Here is a 17,296-nt window from a genome sequence, read left to right on the forward strand (position 1 = left end):
CGGTGAAGGTCTTTTCTTTTCTTTCTTTCTTTTTTTTTTTTTTTTTTTTTTTTTTTTTTTTTTTTTTTTAAGTGTTTATGATCTCTTCATTGAATATGCCGCTTTCCAAGCTCTTAAGAAGCTTAAGGAAAGGAAATAGCTCCCCGAGTCCCGAAACTGATCTCTCCATTTTCAACATTCTCTTCCTCCCCAAGGCAGTTGATTTTTTTTTTTTTAATGGAATGCATTGGGATGATATTGGCTAGTCAATTATATAGGTTTCAGGTGAAGGAGGTTGACAAACAGTTCTTCAAAATGCCTCTCACCTCCCCTTCCTTTCATCCAGTCTTTCGACAAATAATTGAGCAGACGGTGTGCTTGGTGTTGGAGACACAGCAAGAACAGGGCAGAGGGGGGCCTGGTCTTGGAGTGCAGGTCTGGGAGGAGAGAGAACAAGGTGAATAGGTCTTTGTCATCCCTCCTTTACCCTGAATCAGCTTAAAGATAGATTTCTAACTCATCACTTTACTCTCAGCCCTGCCCCCATCAACTCCCAGAGTGATCTCTGAGACATGCTATTCTAATCACGTCCCTTCCTTGCTTGAATCCTTTGGTGATTACTCAGACCTGGAAGATCATTGATAAGCACCCTGCCTGTGACAGGTTCTCCAGAAGTTGCCCTTACCCTTTAGTCTTTCCCAGCTCTTTGTCCCCCAACATAAAACCCCAGTTCCACTGGGTGATTCCTCCTCCCCCCTATGTGCTTGCTCCAGTATTTCTAAACCGTTTGTGTTAGTTGCCAAGGGTTTTTACAGAGGGAGATATTTCTGTGAACAGAAATCTGCATCTCTGCCTTGTCTGGTAACACTGTGTCCACATTTCTGTGTGGCAACATTCGGCTCAAGCCAAGGAGTGGCTGCCCACTCTAGATCAGGCATAGACTTTTCCAAGTGCCAGGGACCCCTCCTGATGGAGTCTGCTTTCCTCACTCATGTTATCTGTCACCCCTCATCCCAGCTTTTAACTTGAGCAAGATTGTAATGAAAACAGCATGGATTTGACATCAAAACCGCAGGATTTGAACCCTGGGAAAGTTTCTCAGTGTAAAAAGTTCCCCGGGGGAGCATCCAGAGACTGCTGAGGTTGAAATAAGCCTTAATGTGATGTGACTGTGCCTTATCCCCTGATCCAGAAAATAGCCTAGTGGGTCACAGGGCTTGTTGTGATTACACCACAAGTGACATCATCCGTGTACGGAGGGGACAGAAATGCCCTTTTGCCAGGCATCCCTGGGTGCCTGCTAATGTGTTGCATGGGTACACTGCTTTCACCATCTCTGCATTCTAGGCCAGGGGTCAGCAAACCACAGCTGTTAACTGACAGAGACACAAAGAGATACGGACATACAACGTGGTGGATGTAGCCATCGAAATATACCGTATTTTCCCTTGTATAAGATGCTATTTTTTTTTTCTTTTCTAAAATCATTAGACTGAAAATTAAGGGGCATCTTATACACGGAAGCCAAGGACGGAAGTACACAGGTGCATAGCTGCTGCCCTTACCTTGTCCAATAGGCTTCCTCCAATCACGAGCCTTACTGTTGCCTACATCAGCTGATGCCGTAATTGGAGGTGGAGGTGGAGAGTGCACAGATGCAACAGAAACCAGAGTGTTCTGAGCCCATAAAGATGTTGAAAATAAAAAGATATTAAATACCAGTAAGCGATTCTCGTACTCTGCAAAATTCAAATTGAATATAATCAGTTATACAAAAGAGCATGGAAACAGAGCTGCAGAGAGACAATGTGGACCTCCTCCCGCTGAGTGTGTGATCAGACAGTGGAAAACAGGAAGAACAACTCCTTAAGATGCCAAAAAAGAAGAAGGCCTTAAGAGGAGAACCAGCAAAATACTTGAAATATTAATTTCTTAATTTGGGGTTGGAAAAGTTGGGGGTGTCTTATACATGGGGGTGTCTTATACACAGAAAAACAAGGTATGTGCACCGGGTATTATGGGAGCCTGGGATAAGGGCACCTAATCCATCAATGTGGTGGGAGAGTGGGAAAGACTTCCTGAAAGAGGTGATACTTGAACTTTAGAGTCCATATTGAATTTTTAAAAAAATTCATAGATTGTATCATTTTAGGGCAGCTTTAGGTTTTCAGAAAAAGTAACCAGAGAATATAGAGTTCTTATATACCCAATCTCTCCTACCCACTGTTTCCCCTGTTATTAAAATCTTACATTATGTGGTACATTAGTTATAAACCAATGCTGATAATTATTATTAAAGTCCACAGTTTATATTAAGGTTTATTCTTTTGTTGTATAGGTCTATGGATTTTGATACATGCATAATTGCCATTACAGTATCATACAGAACAGACTCACTGTCGTAAAAATCCCTGTGCTTCAACTATTCAAATCCCACTCCTTCCTTCACCCCAACCCTTGGCAATAACTTCTCTTATATTTCTTAATTTGGTCTTTTCCAGATGTCATAGAGTATATAGCCTTTACTGACGTTTCTTTCATTGAGCAATGTGATTCTTTCATATCTTTTCATGGCTTAAGAGCTCATTACTCTTTATCACTGGATATTCCAGTATATGAATAGTTATTCCAGTATACGAATATTCCAGTTTCTCCATTTACAGACTACTTGGGATTGACTTATGTCCTCAAAAAAAAAAAAAAAAAAAAAAAAAAGTTGAAATCCTAATCTATGGTACCTATCATTGTAACCTTATTTGGAAAAGAGCCTTTGTAGATGTAATCAAGATGAGGTCTTTAGGGTAGGTTCTAATTCTCTATGATTTATGTCCTTATTTAAAAAAAAAATGGCATAGGGAGGCACACAGGGGAGATGACAGAGGCAGTGATTGAAGTGATGCAGCTACAAGCCAAGGAATGCCAAGGACCCATAGCCACCATCAGAAACTAGGAAGATGCAGGAAAGATTCTATCAGCATCTCAGAGGGGCATGGACCTGCTAAAACTTTGATTTCAGACTTCTAGCCTCCAGAAGTGTGAGAGAATACATTGGGTTGTTTTAACCCATGTGGTGTGTGGCACATTGTTACAGCGGCCATAGAAAACTGATCCCCCTCCTGAGGGACATCTTGAGTCAGCTTTTGATGAATAAAGCTGCTTATAAACCTCTATGTACAGGTTTATGAGTGGACATAAATGTCCATCTCTTGGGTAAATACCTAGGAGCATAACTACTAGATTGCATGTTAAAACTATGTTTCGCTTTGTAAGAAATTGCCAAATTGTCTTCCCAAGTGGCTGCACCGTTTTGCATTTCCACAAGCAGTGAAAGGGAGTTCCTGGTGCTCCACATTCATGCCAGCATTTGGTATTGTCGGGCATTGGTTTGTTTTGTCTTGTTTTTCATTTCAGCCATTCTTATAAAGATATATGTAACGTAAGAACCTGGTTTGTCTCTCCCAGAATTTCCTCTTGTTCCTAATATTCTGAAATTTCGTGATTAATGGCCTTGATGTAGTAGGTCCCCTTCCTTCCTGATTTCCTTTTTTTCTTTCTACCTTCCTTTCTTCCTCCCTCCCTTTCTTTGCTTTCCCTTTTCTTCCATTTCTTCTTCCCTCCCTTCTTTCTTCCTCTCTTTCACTTATGACAATTTTCAAACAAATACAAAAGTAGAGAAAAGAGTACAGTAAACATGTACCCATCACCTAGTTTTAGTTTACTATTCTAAGTCTGGGTGAGGAGGGGGTTTTGTTTTAAAGTCACCAAAGCTGTGGCTAAGAGATTAAGGTTGCTACTGCTACTCCTGCTGCTGCCACCGTAACTTCCTGGTCACATGAAGCTGGAGACCTGGCACTGGATTGGGGTCTGGACACTGACATTTGGCTGAAAAGTAAAGTTCAAAGACAACAGGACTGTTTTTGGGCTTGAATAAGAAGTTGAAATTGCAGGGAGGCTTATGCCATGTCAATGCCCATGAGGTCTTTGATATCCAACCAAGTTTGGCTTTTCGTTTTAATGGAACAAAGGCTGAAATCCTGGCTCAGAGAAGTCTATAGGTATAACCAGAAACAGAGCTTCCATAGCTCCCACTAACTTTTCCAGACAAGAGTAAGCTGTGGTAAAGAGACTAGAATTCTCCAAACTCACTGAATTGAATTTTGGTGATATAATCTCCTTTGCTTCCAGATAACTGAGGTCACTGGAAAGGTAGACATCATTAATGTAAAAAAAAAAAAAGGATTATGAACCTGCATTTCTATTTCACGAGAGCTGAGTCAGAAGTCAGTTTCACAGTGTGTCGAGGCTTTGCAGATTCCTACCTGCAGAGAAAGTGACAGGGCATTGTCACGCTCCAGAGCTACCCGCCTCCGATCTCTCCAGAGTGCCATCTGGGCAAAAAGAACCATCAGTTTATTAAGTGCCTGTGTATTTTAAGAATGATATTTTTTAGCATTTAATTTTAAGTAAGAAAACACCTGCTGTATTCCTTTGAACTAATGTATTTTTATTGCATGGTGATGCATGAATATATTTTTATTGTAAGAAAATGAAAATATTAATGATAAAAACTAGAGTCTCCTGTGATTACCACCCTCCTCATGCCATTTCTCCTCCCCAGAAAGTAACCAAGTATCAATGATAGGGCAGCATGCATTAATCACGCTAGGTTAGGTTATGCTGTAATAACAAACATCCTCAAAATCTCAGTTCCTTACAACAACAAAGGTTTATTTCTTGATCCTCCCATGTTTGGGTGTATCTCCAGAAGCAGGCCAAAGAAGCAGCTGGGATATGCTAATCTCATTGTACAGGAAAAAGAACGGTGGAACCTCTTAAACCTTCCCCTTGGAAGTCTCATGTCACTTTCACATACATTTCCTCAAAGCAAATCACATGCCCGAGCCCTAACTGGTTTGGCTCAGTGGATAGGGTCCCAGGTTTGATTCCGGTCAAGGGCATGTACCTTGGTTGCAGGCACATCCCCAGTAGGGAGTGTGTAGGAGGCAGCTGATAGATGTTTCCCTCTCATCCATGTTTCTAACTCTCTATTCTTCTCCCTTCATCTCTGTAAAAAAATCAATAAAATACTCTAAAAAAAAATCACATGGCCAAGCCTGAGTCCAGTGGGGTGGAGGTGTAAAGTTCATCTGTAGAGAGGGGCAGTGAACATTTCCCCAAAGTTTAAAGAGTGAGTATATACTGCTATAGAAATCGATATGATTTATATATATATATAATTTATTATGGTACTGATCCTTTCTTCATGAAAAAATATGTCTTAGAAGTCGTTCTATGTTGTTATACATTTAGATCCATTGCCTTTCTAAATGGCTGCATGGTATGCCACTGCATGGGTGGGTGGACTACAGTGTAACAGTTTCCCTATTTGAAGATATTTAAATTGCTTCTAATTTTTGATCATTGTAAACAAGGGTGTAACAAATACCCTTTACTTGCCCCTTGTGAATATGAGCAAGTGTTTCTCTAGGGTGGGAACAGAGAAGTGGAATTGCTGATGAATAGCTCTCCAAAGGAACTGTGCCAACTTTCTGTCTGTATCCTGATGTGGCCCACTCATTAGGGGACTTTCAGAGAGCTTAGTAACAGGACTGTTTACAAGGTATAATGCAGCACCCAGGCCTGGTAACATGGGAGCTGTCACTGCCCCTGGGTCTAACGGAGCAAGGGGAGAGAGCAGTTAGTAAGCACAGAGGAGAGTCGTGTGGAAAGAGATGCGTGAAGCCAGCCTAACATGGTCCCATTGGAAGGACCTAAGGGAATAAATGTCTCAAATCACTCTTTCTCTCCCGTCTCCTACTGGGCTGACCTCAACCCGATGACAGAGGGCCAAAGAGTCTGTTGATGTGGCCCATGCAGGCCTGCCTCCTGGGACACAGAGGAGGTGGAGAGGAGAGAGCCAATCTGGAGGAGCACCACTTTCCCGCCCACAGGCCAGGAAATGACTTAATGGTTTGCTAATCTCACAAGAGAAAAATAGTACTTAAGTGCATTTTAACTTTGAATTATCCTAATTATTAGCAAGGACTTCTGCTGATAATGCAGGGACAGGGGGTGAGAAGATGTAAAGCCAGACACTGCTTCAGTCATTATGTAGTCACATTGGGGGGCAGTAGAGAGGAAGAACCAAGAAATGGATCTTGGTTCTTTTGATCAAGCCTTACCTGAAGCTACTAATGACTGTTCAGTAATAGGAGCCAATGAATTCCCTTTTGCTTCAGATGGTTTTGGTGGTGCTGGTGATGGTGGTGGTGGTGGTAGTGGTGGTAGTAGTAGTAGTAGTATAATAGTAGTGTGTGTGTGTGTGTGTGTGTGTGTGTGTGTGTGTTTGGTCACTCATAACTGGAAGGACTCCAAATGACCTTGGATTTGAACCCCATTCTTTTTCTCATACCAGGCTTCATATATTTTTTTGTACATATACATTTAGGGCTGAATGAGACCTTAGATATTATTCTATTTTAATTGCCATTTTTATTTATATATTCAAAAGTTTAGACATACAAAAATATAAGAGAGTAAGGAAACAAATCTTTCATTTTTGCTTGTAATTTTAAATAGTAGAGAGAGAGAGAAAATTGTAAATAAAGTTGAAATCACTTTTATATCCTCCTCTAATTCATTCTCCCAGGGAGAACCACCAACATGAATTTGTTTATACTGTATATCTTTTCCTACCATAATTTAATATTTTAACCATAGATGTATATATCCATAAATAGCACATAGAATTGCTTTGTGGGTTACAGATTTTTATATGAATGTCACCTTGTGCTTGTATCATTGTGTATTTTGCTTTTATCACTCAGCATTAGGTTCTCAAGACCTAAACATCTTCATTCTCATAAATGTGGTTTATTTTCACTGTTCTGATATACTCCATGGCCTAAATATACCACAATGAACTTAATTTATTTCTGTAATACACACTGAGGTTACAGGTTGTTTTCTCTCTGCTGCAGTCAACATCCTGGAGCATCTCATGGGACACACTAGGTATATATTTAGAAGTTGAACTGCTGGATCACAAGACATGCACTTTTTTTTTTTTTTTTTTTTTTTTTTAGCTTTACACCGATTAGTTCATTTACTTCGGTTGTGCCAAGCTACATTTCCACCAGCATTGTCGGAAACCTCGTTTCCCCCATGTCCACATCAATGCCTGGCTTTTTGATTTTGTCAGTCTGATCGGTATGGAATTTTATCTACTACTTGTTTTAATTTGCATTTCTCTTATTACTAGTGAAGATGAAGGTAAGCCTCTTTCTCTATGTTTATTGATGATCCTGCTTCCTCTTCCACCCTCCCATCCCTGTTTTACTAGTGAGGGAAATATGGCAAGGGCCACACAGTTCTTCTGCAACAGTACTGTGTCTAGAACTTGGGTCTTCTGACTCCAGTCAAGTCTTTTTTTTTTAGCACACTGAACCACTTCCAGACATAAATTTTCAGAGTGTTGTTGTTTTTACGAACAGAAACGACAAAATAAAAAACGATCTCTATCCTTTATAAATGTAGGGGCTAATTATCAATAGTTGGATGCTGTATCAGTTAGAGTTAGGACAAAGATGCCAAATGCCAGTGACTTTAACAAATTAAAAGTTATTTTATTTCCCCTCTCCTGTTAAAGCTGTAGATAGGCATATTGAGGTTGATTTGGTAGTTTGTGCTGTAAAGTTGTCTGGAACTTTTTAAAAAAATGTATTTTATTGATTTTTTACAGAAAGGAAGGGAGAGGGATAGAGAGTTAGAAACATCGATCAGCTGCTTCCTGCACACCCCCTACTTGGGGATGTGCCTGCAACCAAGGTACATGCCCTTGGCCAGAATCGAACCCGGGACCCCTCAATCTGTAGACCGACACTCTATCCACTGAGCCAAACTGGTCAGGGCTTGTCTGGAACTTATGCTCCTTAAATCTTGTTCCTTCTTTCTACATAGCTGCTATTTCCAAGCTCACCTCATGGTCCAAAATGGCTGCTCCAACTTCTCCCTTACCTCTGCATCCAAACCAGAAAGAAGGAGGAAGAGGCCGGGGGGGGGGGGGGGGGGGGGAGGAGGAATTGGTTGCAACCCAGCTGTCTTTTAACGAAATGTTCTAGAATCTGCTGCGTGATTATCTGATTGACATTCTGTTGGACAGAACTCAGTTACATGGCCATACTTGGCTATAAGAGAGGTTGTGAAAATTAGTATTGATTTGGGGGACCATCTGCCTAGGCAGAAGGGGAATGACCTGTATACACTATTCAAAGTCCAGAATTGGACGGGCATCCTTATGTGGCAGGCGAGTGGGCTCTGCTTTCGGGGAGGAGTGCCCTTGTCCTCTAACACCTGTGACGCCTGGCTCTTCCCTCAGGGAAACTCTTCCTTGTCCAGGATCCTTACGGCCATATCTGGTAGACATCAGTGTCACATTGTATGGGACAGCACAGCTTTTATACTTCCTGATAATTTGGAGTTTCTTCTGCTTTTTAGAGGAAAGGGATACATTTATTAGGGGACATTTACAGCCCCCTGCCACAGATGCTGAGAAAAATGCCTGGCTGCATTGCAGTTGAGTTTTCCCTCCACCTGTGATCCTGCGAGCACTCCATAGTAAACTTCCTGCGTGCACACCTTTATGTTGGAGTCTGATTCATGGGGCACCCAACCCATATCAGACTCCAAAGTCACACAGAACTGGGTTTGAGTGTTATTCCAAACATGCTCTAGCTATGTGGCCTTAGACATTATAAATCAACTACTAGTCTTTATAAGCCTCAGAGTTTTAATGTCTAGAGATTCACTGATAATAGTATTTGTCTCGTCTAGTGAGAATGAGGAGAAATAACGCGTGCAAAGCACTGAGCATCTCCCCCCCCCCCCCCCCCCCCCTCCCCTCAGCTCCTTGCAGGCATTTCCAGAAACCGGTGTCCTCATACTTAAAGCAGACCTGTGTGCTACCTTATTTCCAGGAGATGGCGCCAGCGGATAAGGCTGTAGCCCTATTCAGCTCAGTTACAATTTTTAAAACAGATTACCCATCAGTTTCATGTACATTATCTCATTTGATCCCCCCTTCAAACCATTTACCAAGTGCTGACTATTCTATCAGTTATTCTTTGATCCAGCCCTCAACAAATGCTGACTGAGCACATTCTCTAAGGGCAGCTTTGATGATGACTAAGAAACAAACAAAAACAAAAAGAAAATAAATGAATAAAATCTCAAGCACCTGTTGGAAAGCTGGATTATGAGATGAAAGATAATTTTTAGCCACTGGTTCTTGCCAACTCTTGTTTTTGAAGGAAGCTGCTTTAATAAAGCGGAAGAAGCTTAACTTGACTAAAACTGAGTCAGGAAAAAGCCAAGGTGCTTCTCTAGGGACCATTTGCAGTCCTACCCAAGGGTTATTGATCTGAGGGCAGAGCAATTGGTTCCTGGATTGATTACAATTGCCGAGTAGAAGAAAGAGGAAAAAAATCCATTAAGGAAGTGCTGAAGGGCTGTGGGGGAGGTGAGGTGAGCTGGCCTGTATTCAGGAGTCCGGACAGAAGTGACTTTGCAGGTCCTTCAGCTTTGCAGGCAAGTCAGCAGGCCCAGGGCCTTGCCAAGGTCTATTTCTTTTTGTTATTGTTAATCCTCACCTGAGGATATTTTCCCATTGATTTTTAGAGACAGTGGAAGGGGGGGAGAGACAGAGAGAAACATTGATTTGAGAGGGAGACACATCGATTGGTTGCTGTCTGCACACACCCTGACGAGGGCTGGGGATTCAACCTGCAACCAAGGTACGTGCCCTTGACCGGAATAGAACTGGGACTCTTCAATCCCTGGGGCCTACACTCTATCCCCTGAGCCAAACCGGCTAGGGCTGGCCAAGGTCTATTTCTAGGGTGGGGATGAGAGTGCCCTCATCAACCTTTTCACACCCACTCCAGAACTATGAATGAGCTTACCTAAAGGTCATCTCAGTAGTGCAATTTTTGGGGTGCCAAGAAAGACCCCATTCATGGGGGAAATTCTTCTCTCTTGCAACAAGCAATCTCTGATGTCCAAAATGCCACCATTAGTGATGCATTGTCCCTTAAAACGCATATTTCAGGAATTAAGAACAGGATTTCTATATAGGGGTGTGTGTGTATGTGATTATATTGACCTGGAGAAAAACCTGCAAATATACTCATCAGTTGTTAACATGTTTTCTTAAGCCAGTTATATGTTATATGAAATTTTTGGCTAAAGCCATTTTGAGAATTAGTTGTTTTGTTTTTCTACTTGTAACTGACAGTTCTGACTGATGTGAAGACCAGTGACACACCTTACAGGGTTGCTCTAAAAGCTTGAGTGAGAGAATGTATGTAGGGCTCCTGGTACAGGGGAAGCTCTCATTAAATGATAACTTCTTGTCACTGATAATAGCAACTACCAATCAATGGTTGTTTGTAAGCTCCTCTTATGGAGTTACTAAGAGCAAGGTTTTATAAGAGGTTCCTGAACTGATTAGAAAAGTTTGATTACTTGGGAGTTACAAGAGGATCCAGTACTCAGGAATATAGAGAACATCAATTCAGAGAAATGGCCACATGGATGATTGAATAAGTATTTGTTAAATGGATGACTAAAGGAATGGAAGAATTTAGAAAAAGGGTTTTTTTCCTGAAAGCAAGAGTCTCATTCCTAATTCCAACAAGCACTTATGGGGGACTTCCTCTGAGCCAGGCACTGTGCTGGCTGTTGAAGCCCCAGAGATGAATGTTTTCAAGGGGCACCCAGCCTGGTGCAAGGGTGGCAAGCCCAGGTACCCACAGGGTCTAGTCTGGTAATATAAATGTGGGAAGTGAGCCAGTCTGAGGAAAAAACAGGGGTAAAATAATTATTTTATATTTTCCTTTAATCCACTGTAAGAAAAAAAAAAAACACATTGCCAGAAGTGTGGCAAGTGGCTCTGATAGGAGGTTTTAAGGCCAAGACAATAGGACATGGTGTGGACTATAGAGAAATGGAGAAACCAGGCTCTCTCTCCAAAGGTGGCACTGCCCCGAGGGTGGAGAAGTACACTCATGTTGCTGGATTTCCAATTTGTCAAGAGAAGCCAGAAATCTGGATTTTATGTGAAATCTCTTGATTTTTAATTTTTGGCAATGAATGCAAAAAAATTTTAAAAACACCATGTGGGCCCAAGCAGTACAGGCCCAAATACAGCAGTGAGTCTGTCTGAATGCCAGACCTGAGCCCGAGGGTCCAGTGGTTGATCTCCAGTCCAATGGGAGAGACAGATGGGCACGTGGGAGATTTCAGCACAGTTTGATAAGTGTGAAGATGGGAAGACGGGAAGTGATGGGTGCCCAGAAGCAGAGATGGGGGTGAGGGGAGTTTTTGAGGAGAAGATGACACCTGATCTGAATCCTAGAGGAGGACTCCTCAAGTCAAGAAACTGAGGTTGGGCAGTCCAGTCCCAGAGAACAGTGCAGGGAGTTCAGTGGGCAGGAACCCAGCAGACTGGCAAAGCTCAGGTGTCAGACAGGGCTGGGGAGGGCTGGGGACTCTGGGGAGGTGGGCAGGGCCAGGTAGACAGTGGCTTAGATCTATCTGTTCAACGACATTTTAATAATCCTTCTTTGTATTTCTGATATTTTTTTTCTTTTTTCTTTTTTTCCCCTTCAATTCTATTTTTTTAATTATTATTATTTTTATTAAATTATTATCTGTGTGCATATTTTACCATTGCCCCCCACTCCCATACATATCCACCCTCCCCAGAGTTTTGTGTCCATTGGTTGTACTTATATGCATGTATACAAGTCCTTCGGTTCTGTTATTTCTTGCTAATAAACCAGAGGTTGTTTCTGTGCCCCCAAACAACCATTGCCTGTGAGAAAAAGAAGCCCCTTCGGCTACCAGTGTTGGCAAGGAGCCTCTTTCTGTCTCCTTTAACCTCTCTGGTTCTCCCTCCTTTGTGCCTCACTCTGATCCTTAGACAATTAAAGGAAATACTTTTGACCTTTGTCAAAACACCTGGGATTGCCAGCACAGAAAGAAAGAATTTGCACAGGAGGAAATTTCTCAGTCCTTCCCAAATGGCGCTCCCTCTTCTCTATGTCCAGAGCCAAGTGCAGTTAGGACCCCGAGGGGCGGCCAGCAGGGCCCTGGGCTGAAGTCCTTGCACTGTGGCTAAGACCCAGCCACTTATACCCGATCGCATTGGGCTAAGAACATGTTTGTTACACAGTGTTTAGCTCATAGTACCTTAAATCGCTTTCACATACTTATCTTACTGCTGGTAGACTTATAGCATAAAAACAGTTGATATAATCAATCAAACAGAGGAACTATGGTGATAAGATCTGACTGGAGCAGACTAAGGGGCGGAAAGCCACCAGGTAGGAGAGGGACATTTTTCTTCAGTATTTGACAATGAGAACTCCTGTGGTTCCACATTCTCACTAGTTTTTAATGTCGGTGCTTTGGAGTTTGGCTATTCTACGGGTATCTCATGGCAATGGATCTGCGTTTCCCTGATGACATACAATGGGGAACATATTTTCACATGCTTATTTGCCACTTATATATTTTCTTTGGAGAGGTGTTTGTTAAGGTCTTTGACACATTTTTAAAAAAATTTCTTATTGTTGAGTTGTAAGAGTTCTTTGTATATTTTGGATAACAGTCCTTTATCAGATGTGTCACTTGTAAGTGTTTTCTGCCAGTCTGTAGCTTGTCTTCTCATTCTCTTCACATTGTCCATTGCAGAGCAGTTTTTAATTTTAATGAAGTCTTCTTCCAAACTTCAATTGAGACTCACACTTCTGCAACCAAGACCTGTTTGATTCTACACAAGCTTAGGGGCTGATGTCTTCTCTCAGCGGTGGAATTACACTTACCACGCTTGTGGGACTGATGCGGAAGACCATTATGTCATGTATTCACTGATAGCAATGAATGCAATTGTTAAGCAGGCTGGCATATTCTCATCAGCATGGCCAGCACATTCTTTCCTGAAGGCCGATCTGAGTGAAAAGTCAAATTATTCAATGAAGGTGGCTTGGTGAGTATTTAATCATTCAGCTCTATTGCATGTCAAGCATTGTGCTGGGCGCTTGGTGGAGAATGGTGAATGAGAGAGATGGGCTCGTGAATCCTAAGGTGCAGGGAGAAGACAGGCCCTGAACAGATAATGAGATAACGAGACGCCTCGGTAAAGAAAGAAAGAAAAAAAAAAGGACTGATCATCTTATCCTCTGCTTCCTCTCTGGACCTTCTAAAAAATAACACTCAGAACATGCCCTAGCTGGTTTGGCTTGGTGGATAGAGCATTGGCCTGCGGACTGAAGGGTCCCGGGTTTGATTACAGTCAAGGGCACATGCCCAGCTGTCAGGCTCGATCCCCAGTAGGGGGTGTGCAGGAGGCAGCCTCTTTCTTTGATGTTTCTATCTCTCTCCCTCTCCCTTCTTCTCTGAAAAGTATATTTAAAAAAATAAATAAAGGCACAGTATGATCCAAAGCCAAATTTCGCTTGCTGCCTGTTTATGTATAGTCTATAAACTAAGAATAGTTTTACTTTCCCACATAGTTGGGGGGAGGTGGAAATCAAAAGAAAAATAATATTTGTGACACATGATAATGATTCAAAATTCAGATTTCTGTTTCAAATAAAGTTTTCTTGGAACACGGCCATGTGTTCTAGTGCGTGTCCCATGTGTTGCTGATGGCTGCTTTCACGCTGCAATGACATAGTTGAGTAGACGCAATGGTGACCATATGGCATGCAAAGCCAAAAATATTTACGATCTGGCCCTGTACAGAGATATGTGTCAGAAATGTCATGCGTTGTCCAATACAGTATCCGGCCACTAGCTCCACGTGGCTATCCAATACCTAAAATATGACTAGTGCATGTGGCTAAGGACCTGAGAGTTTCATTAATTAAATAAGTTCTATTTCCATTTAATTGATTTACATTTAAATAGCTGTATGCGGCAGGGGCTGCAGTATTGGCTGGCACTGCCATAGAGATAACAGGAGGGTATCTAGACTGGGAGACACCCCACCTTGGAAGATGAGGCCTTGCCCGAAAGCAGAGAGATGAAGTGAGAAGGTACCTATGGAGACGGATGCCCTGGCCTGCCTCCTTCTCTCAGGCTTGTAGCCTCACCTAGACTCCAGGATGCTGGCAGGGAGGGCTATACTCTGAAGAGCCCTCCCTGCAGCACTTGACCAGCTCAGGAGGAAAGACCTAGCGTCTCCCTAATGGAGAGTCCCACCAAAGCTCGTGGGTAATAGGGCTCCTCACATCCACACGCTCCCAATGAACTTCAGTCCGGGTCCCACCCTTCGCTCTGTGTGACAGCCCAGGATTACCACACATTTGAGGAAAGATGGAGACAGAAAAGAGGCCAAACAGGTAAACGGATTTAAGCAAAGATCTATGAGAATACATATTTTGTGAAATTTGGAGGGCCATAAAGTTGGGTGAGAAAAATGATCTCATTTTCACCAAGTTTAATTTAAACTCAGCATTTCCTTCGCTTATGAACATTAGCAACAAATCATAGTCTTTTTAGCAATTCCTGTGGTTTCTTCACCAATAGAAACCACATACTTTCCTGTCACAATGCCACGGTTGAAGTTATCTCAAAATATCACTTATGCTCATCACGACTTGGAAATTATAGGAGTTATTAGACACTCTGCTAAATCTTCTAATATAGAAGCCCATATGTTACTATGTGACAGATTTGTTTTAAAATATTTTGATAACTGCATTTCAATACAAACGATTTCTTTTGAAATCCTCTGTACGGGAGTTTATTCGTTTAAAAATACAGGCATGGGCAAAAGTAGGTTAACAGTTATAATACAAATAAATAATACAATGATTTACAAAGTTCATGGCTCTCCAAATAATATAAACTGCACATTTATTATTAGTTATACAATGATTAATAAAAATAATATGAGAATAAACTGTTCCTTGTCCTCACAACTGTAAACCTCACCCTGCATTATGCTGAGCAGAGGTCCACAGACTTCATCAGACTGTGAAGGGGTCCATGGCCCAAGAAGGGTTAAGAGCCTCTGTATTAATGTTCTCTCCAGAGTTATAAGTGGACTCGGAATGCAAAGAATAATCATCTAGTGCTCTGTACCAGATTTCCAACCTCATAATTCCCCGCATAGGTCTTATTATTCTTTTGATAGCTTCCATTAGTACTTTGAAATGCACCTTTTGTTATTTCAATGAGATGTTTGAAGGGAAGAGAGATAAACAGATGTTCTTTATTAGCCCTCTTGACCGGAAAGTTCAGCATTCTTTTGTAAAAATGGTACATGCACATCATAAACAAGTTAGAGAAGTACAAAAAGGACAGCAAAAAAGCACCTCCAACTCCACCACCCGTTTGGTGAGCACATGAGTGTACAAATAAATATACATATGCACACTAACTTATCTATATATATAAAAAGCCATAACAACCTTAACAACCGGTCGCTATGATGCCCACTGTGGCAGCCAGCAGCAGGATCAGGGGGTGGGGGCCTCTGGCCAACCTCATGACACCTCCCCTCCTCTACCCCGTCCCCCCTCCCCCCTCCTGCCCCTGATCATATGCCTCCACCCCAATAGGGGACAGGGCTGGCCGGCCTACCTCCCCCTGGCCGCCCCACCCCTGATTGCACCACCCTCCTAGGGGTGGTCCTCTGACCAATGAGATATAAGTGGAAATTGGAGAATTTTGTCTATTGTCTCCCTCATACAAAGGGGTGGGGAAACTCATCAAGCTCTTGCCCTTTCTCATTGCCTTTGCTTTCATTCTTACCTGGGATGCAGGTGAGATTTCTGGAAGTGGAGCAGCCATCCTGTGACTATGAGGATAGAGCCACCTGCTAAGAATAATAGAACGGAAAGATAGAAATAGCTTCAGTTCTTAATGAGTTCTTTGAGCCTCTGAACTAGCCTTACCTGCTTATCCCCAGACTTCTAGTTACATGCGAGAAATAAGGCTTTATTTGGTTACATGCAGCTCTACGCAATTCTAACTGACAAGTTCTCCATGAAAAGTCTCTTCTCTCCCTGTAGCCCTGACACATGACCTTAATAAGCACCTGTGGTGATCCAAAAATAGACCTGGGCAGGAGGGATTGGCTGTGGCTGTGATTCTGAACTTGCTGAGCCATCACCTGTTCTGTCCGTGCTCTGAAGAAGAGTACCATTAATTACACTCCCCTCGGCCAGTCAGAGCACAGGAGGCTGCGTCTGTGTTCTCAGGGAGGCCCAAATATAGCTCAGGTGCCTGCATGGCTTTTGCTGAGTGTGCAGCATCTGTATGTCTGGCAGCCCCAGTAAAGAATGGGGAAGGTTCTCCCGGGAGAAGGAAGTTGAGTGCAGAGTACGAAGAAGGTGCTAGAAACCGGGGATATAGGCAAGGCTTGGTTCAAGGAAATGAGATGCTTCCTCCTGCTTCCTGCAGCGTAGATATTATCCCTCCTACTTACCAGATAACAAAACTTGCTCAAGTCCTGAAGGTGGACTGAACATGGGTCAGTCCTGTTATTTGGTTGCATGCAACAGAAGTGGACTCTATACCTGAAGAAAAAAAATATTGGTGAAGAATATGAGATGGCTCACAGAATTGCAGGCAAGGCTGAAACACTAATTGGAACCATAGATTCAGGAGGCCTGGGCAGCAGGAACCACCGTTGAGATGACATAGATAGGTCATGAGTCCACTATACAGTTAGAGGGCAGGGTGCCTGGACTGATGGTCTTTCTGGATGGTGTTGGGAAGAGTGGCTTTCCTGAAGCAACCCAAAAGTTTGAAGAATGGCAAGAGGATGTGGGGTGGTAAAAACCAAACAGCAACAAAATGCCCACCTCAGATCGGATAAAATCGGTCAAGGGTCTGGGTGTGGGAGACTGGCTGGCTTTAGTTAAAAATCTTAGCACTGCCTTTCACTATCTGTCCTTGTCAAGTCAATTTCCTCCTCTGTGAGTAACGAGAACGAGACAGGTTTAAAACCACGTGAATGTAAGCTCCTGGAAAAAAAGGGATCTTTGCCTTTTCCCACTGAACTTATTCTGGGGCGCGGCTCATAGTGAATGCGCAATGCATGTTTATTGAATGAGTGAATGAACTTTACATGTATCCCTGCATACCTCTTAGGTAGGGAGCTATTTTGTTGAAAAGATAATGTGACAGGTGCTTGGAGTGGAAAGCGAACTCCATCTCCTGCCTCACCCCTGCACTCTGGGGACGGAGAAGGTAAGAGAGGGCGAGATCTAGGCAGATACTGAGTCAGACTCTTCCTTGATAC

At 42.5% G+C, this 17,296-nt stretch overlaps 1 long non-coding RNA gene across 1 annotated transcript; it reads right to left on the reverse strand.

Moving 5' to 3' along the window:
* Window positions 1-69: 69 nt before the first annotated feature.
* On the reverse strand, window positions 70-16,059 carry LOC311625007. The gene is made up of 5 exons (XR_014795420.1): window positions 15,945-16,059; window positions 15,802-15,868; window positions 4,299-4,367; window positions 1,545-1,718; window positions 70-416 (listed from the first exon to the last, which is right to left on the reverse strand). It is a non-coding gene; the product is annotated as an uncharacterized lncRNA (long non-coding RNA).
* Window positions 16,060-17,296: the final 1,237 nt, after the last annotated feature.

The sequence above is a fragment of the Pipistrellus hanaki genome, assembly GCF_964339955.1.
Source record: "Pipistrellus hanaki genome assembly, chromosome: 6".
NCBI lineage: Eukaryota > Metazoa > Chordata > Mammalia > Chiroptera > Vespertilionidae > Pipistrellus > Pipistrellus hanaki.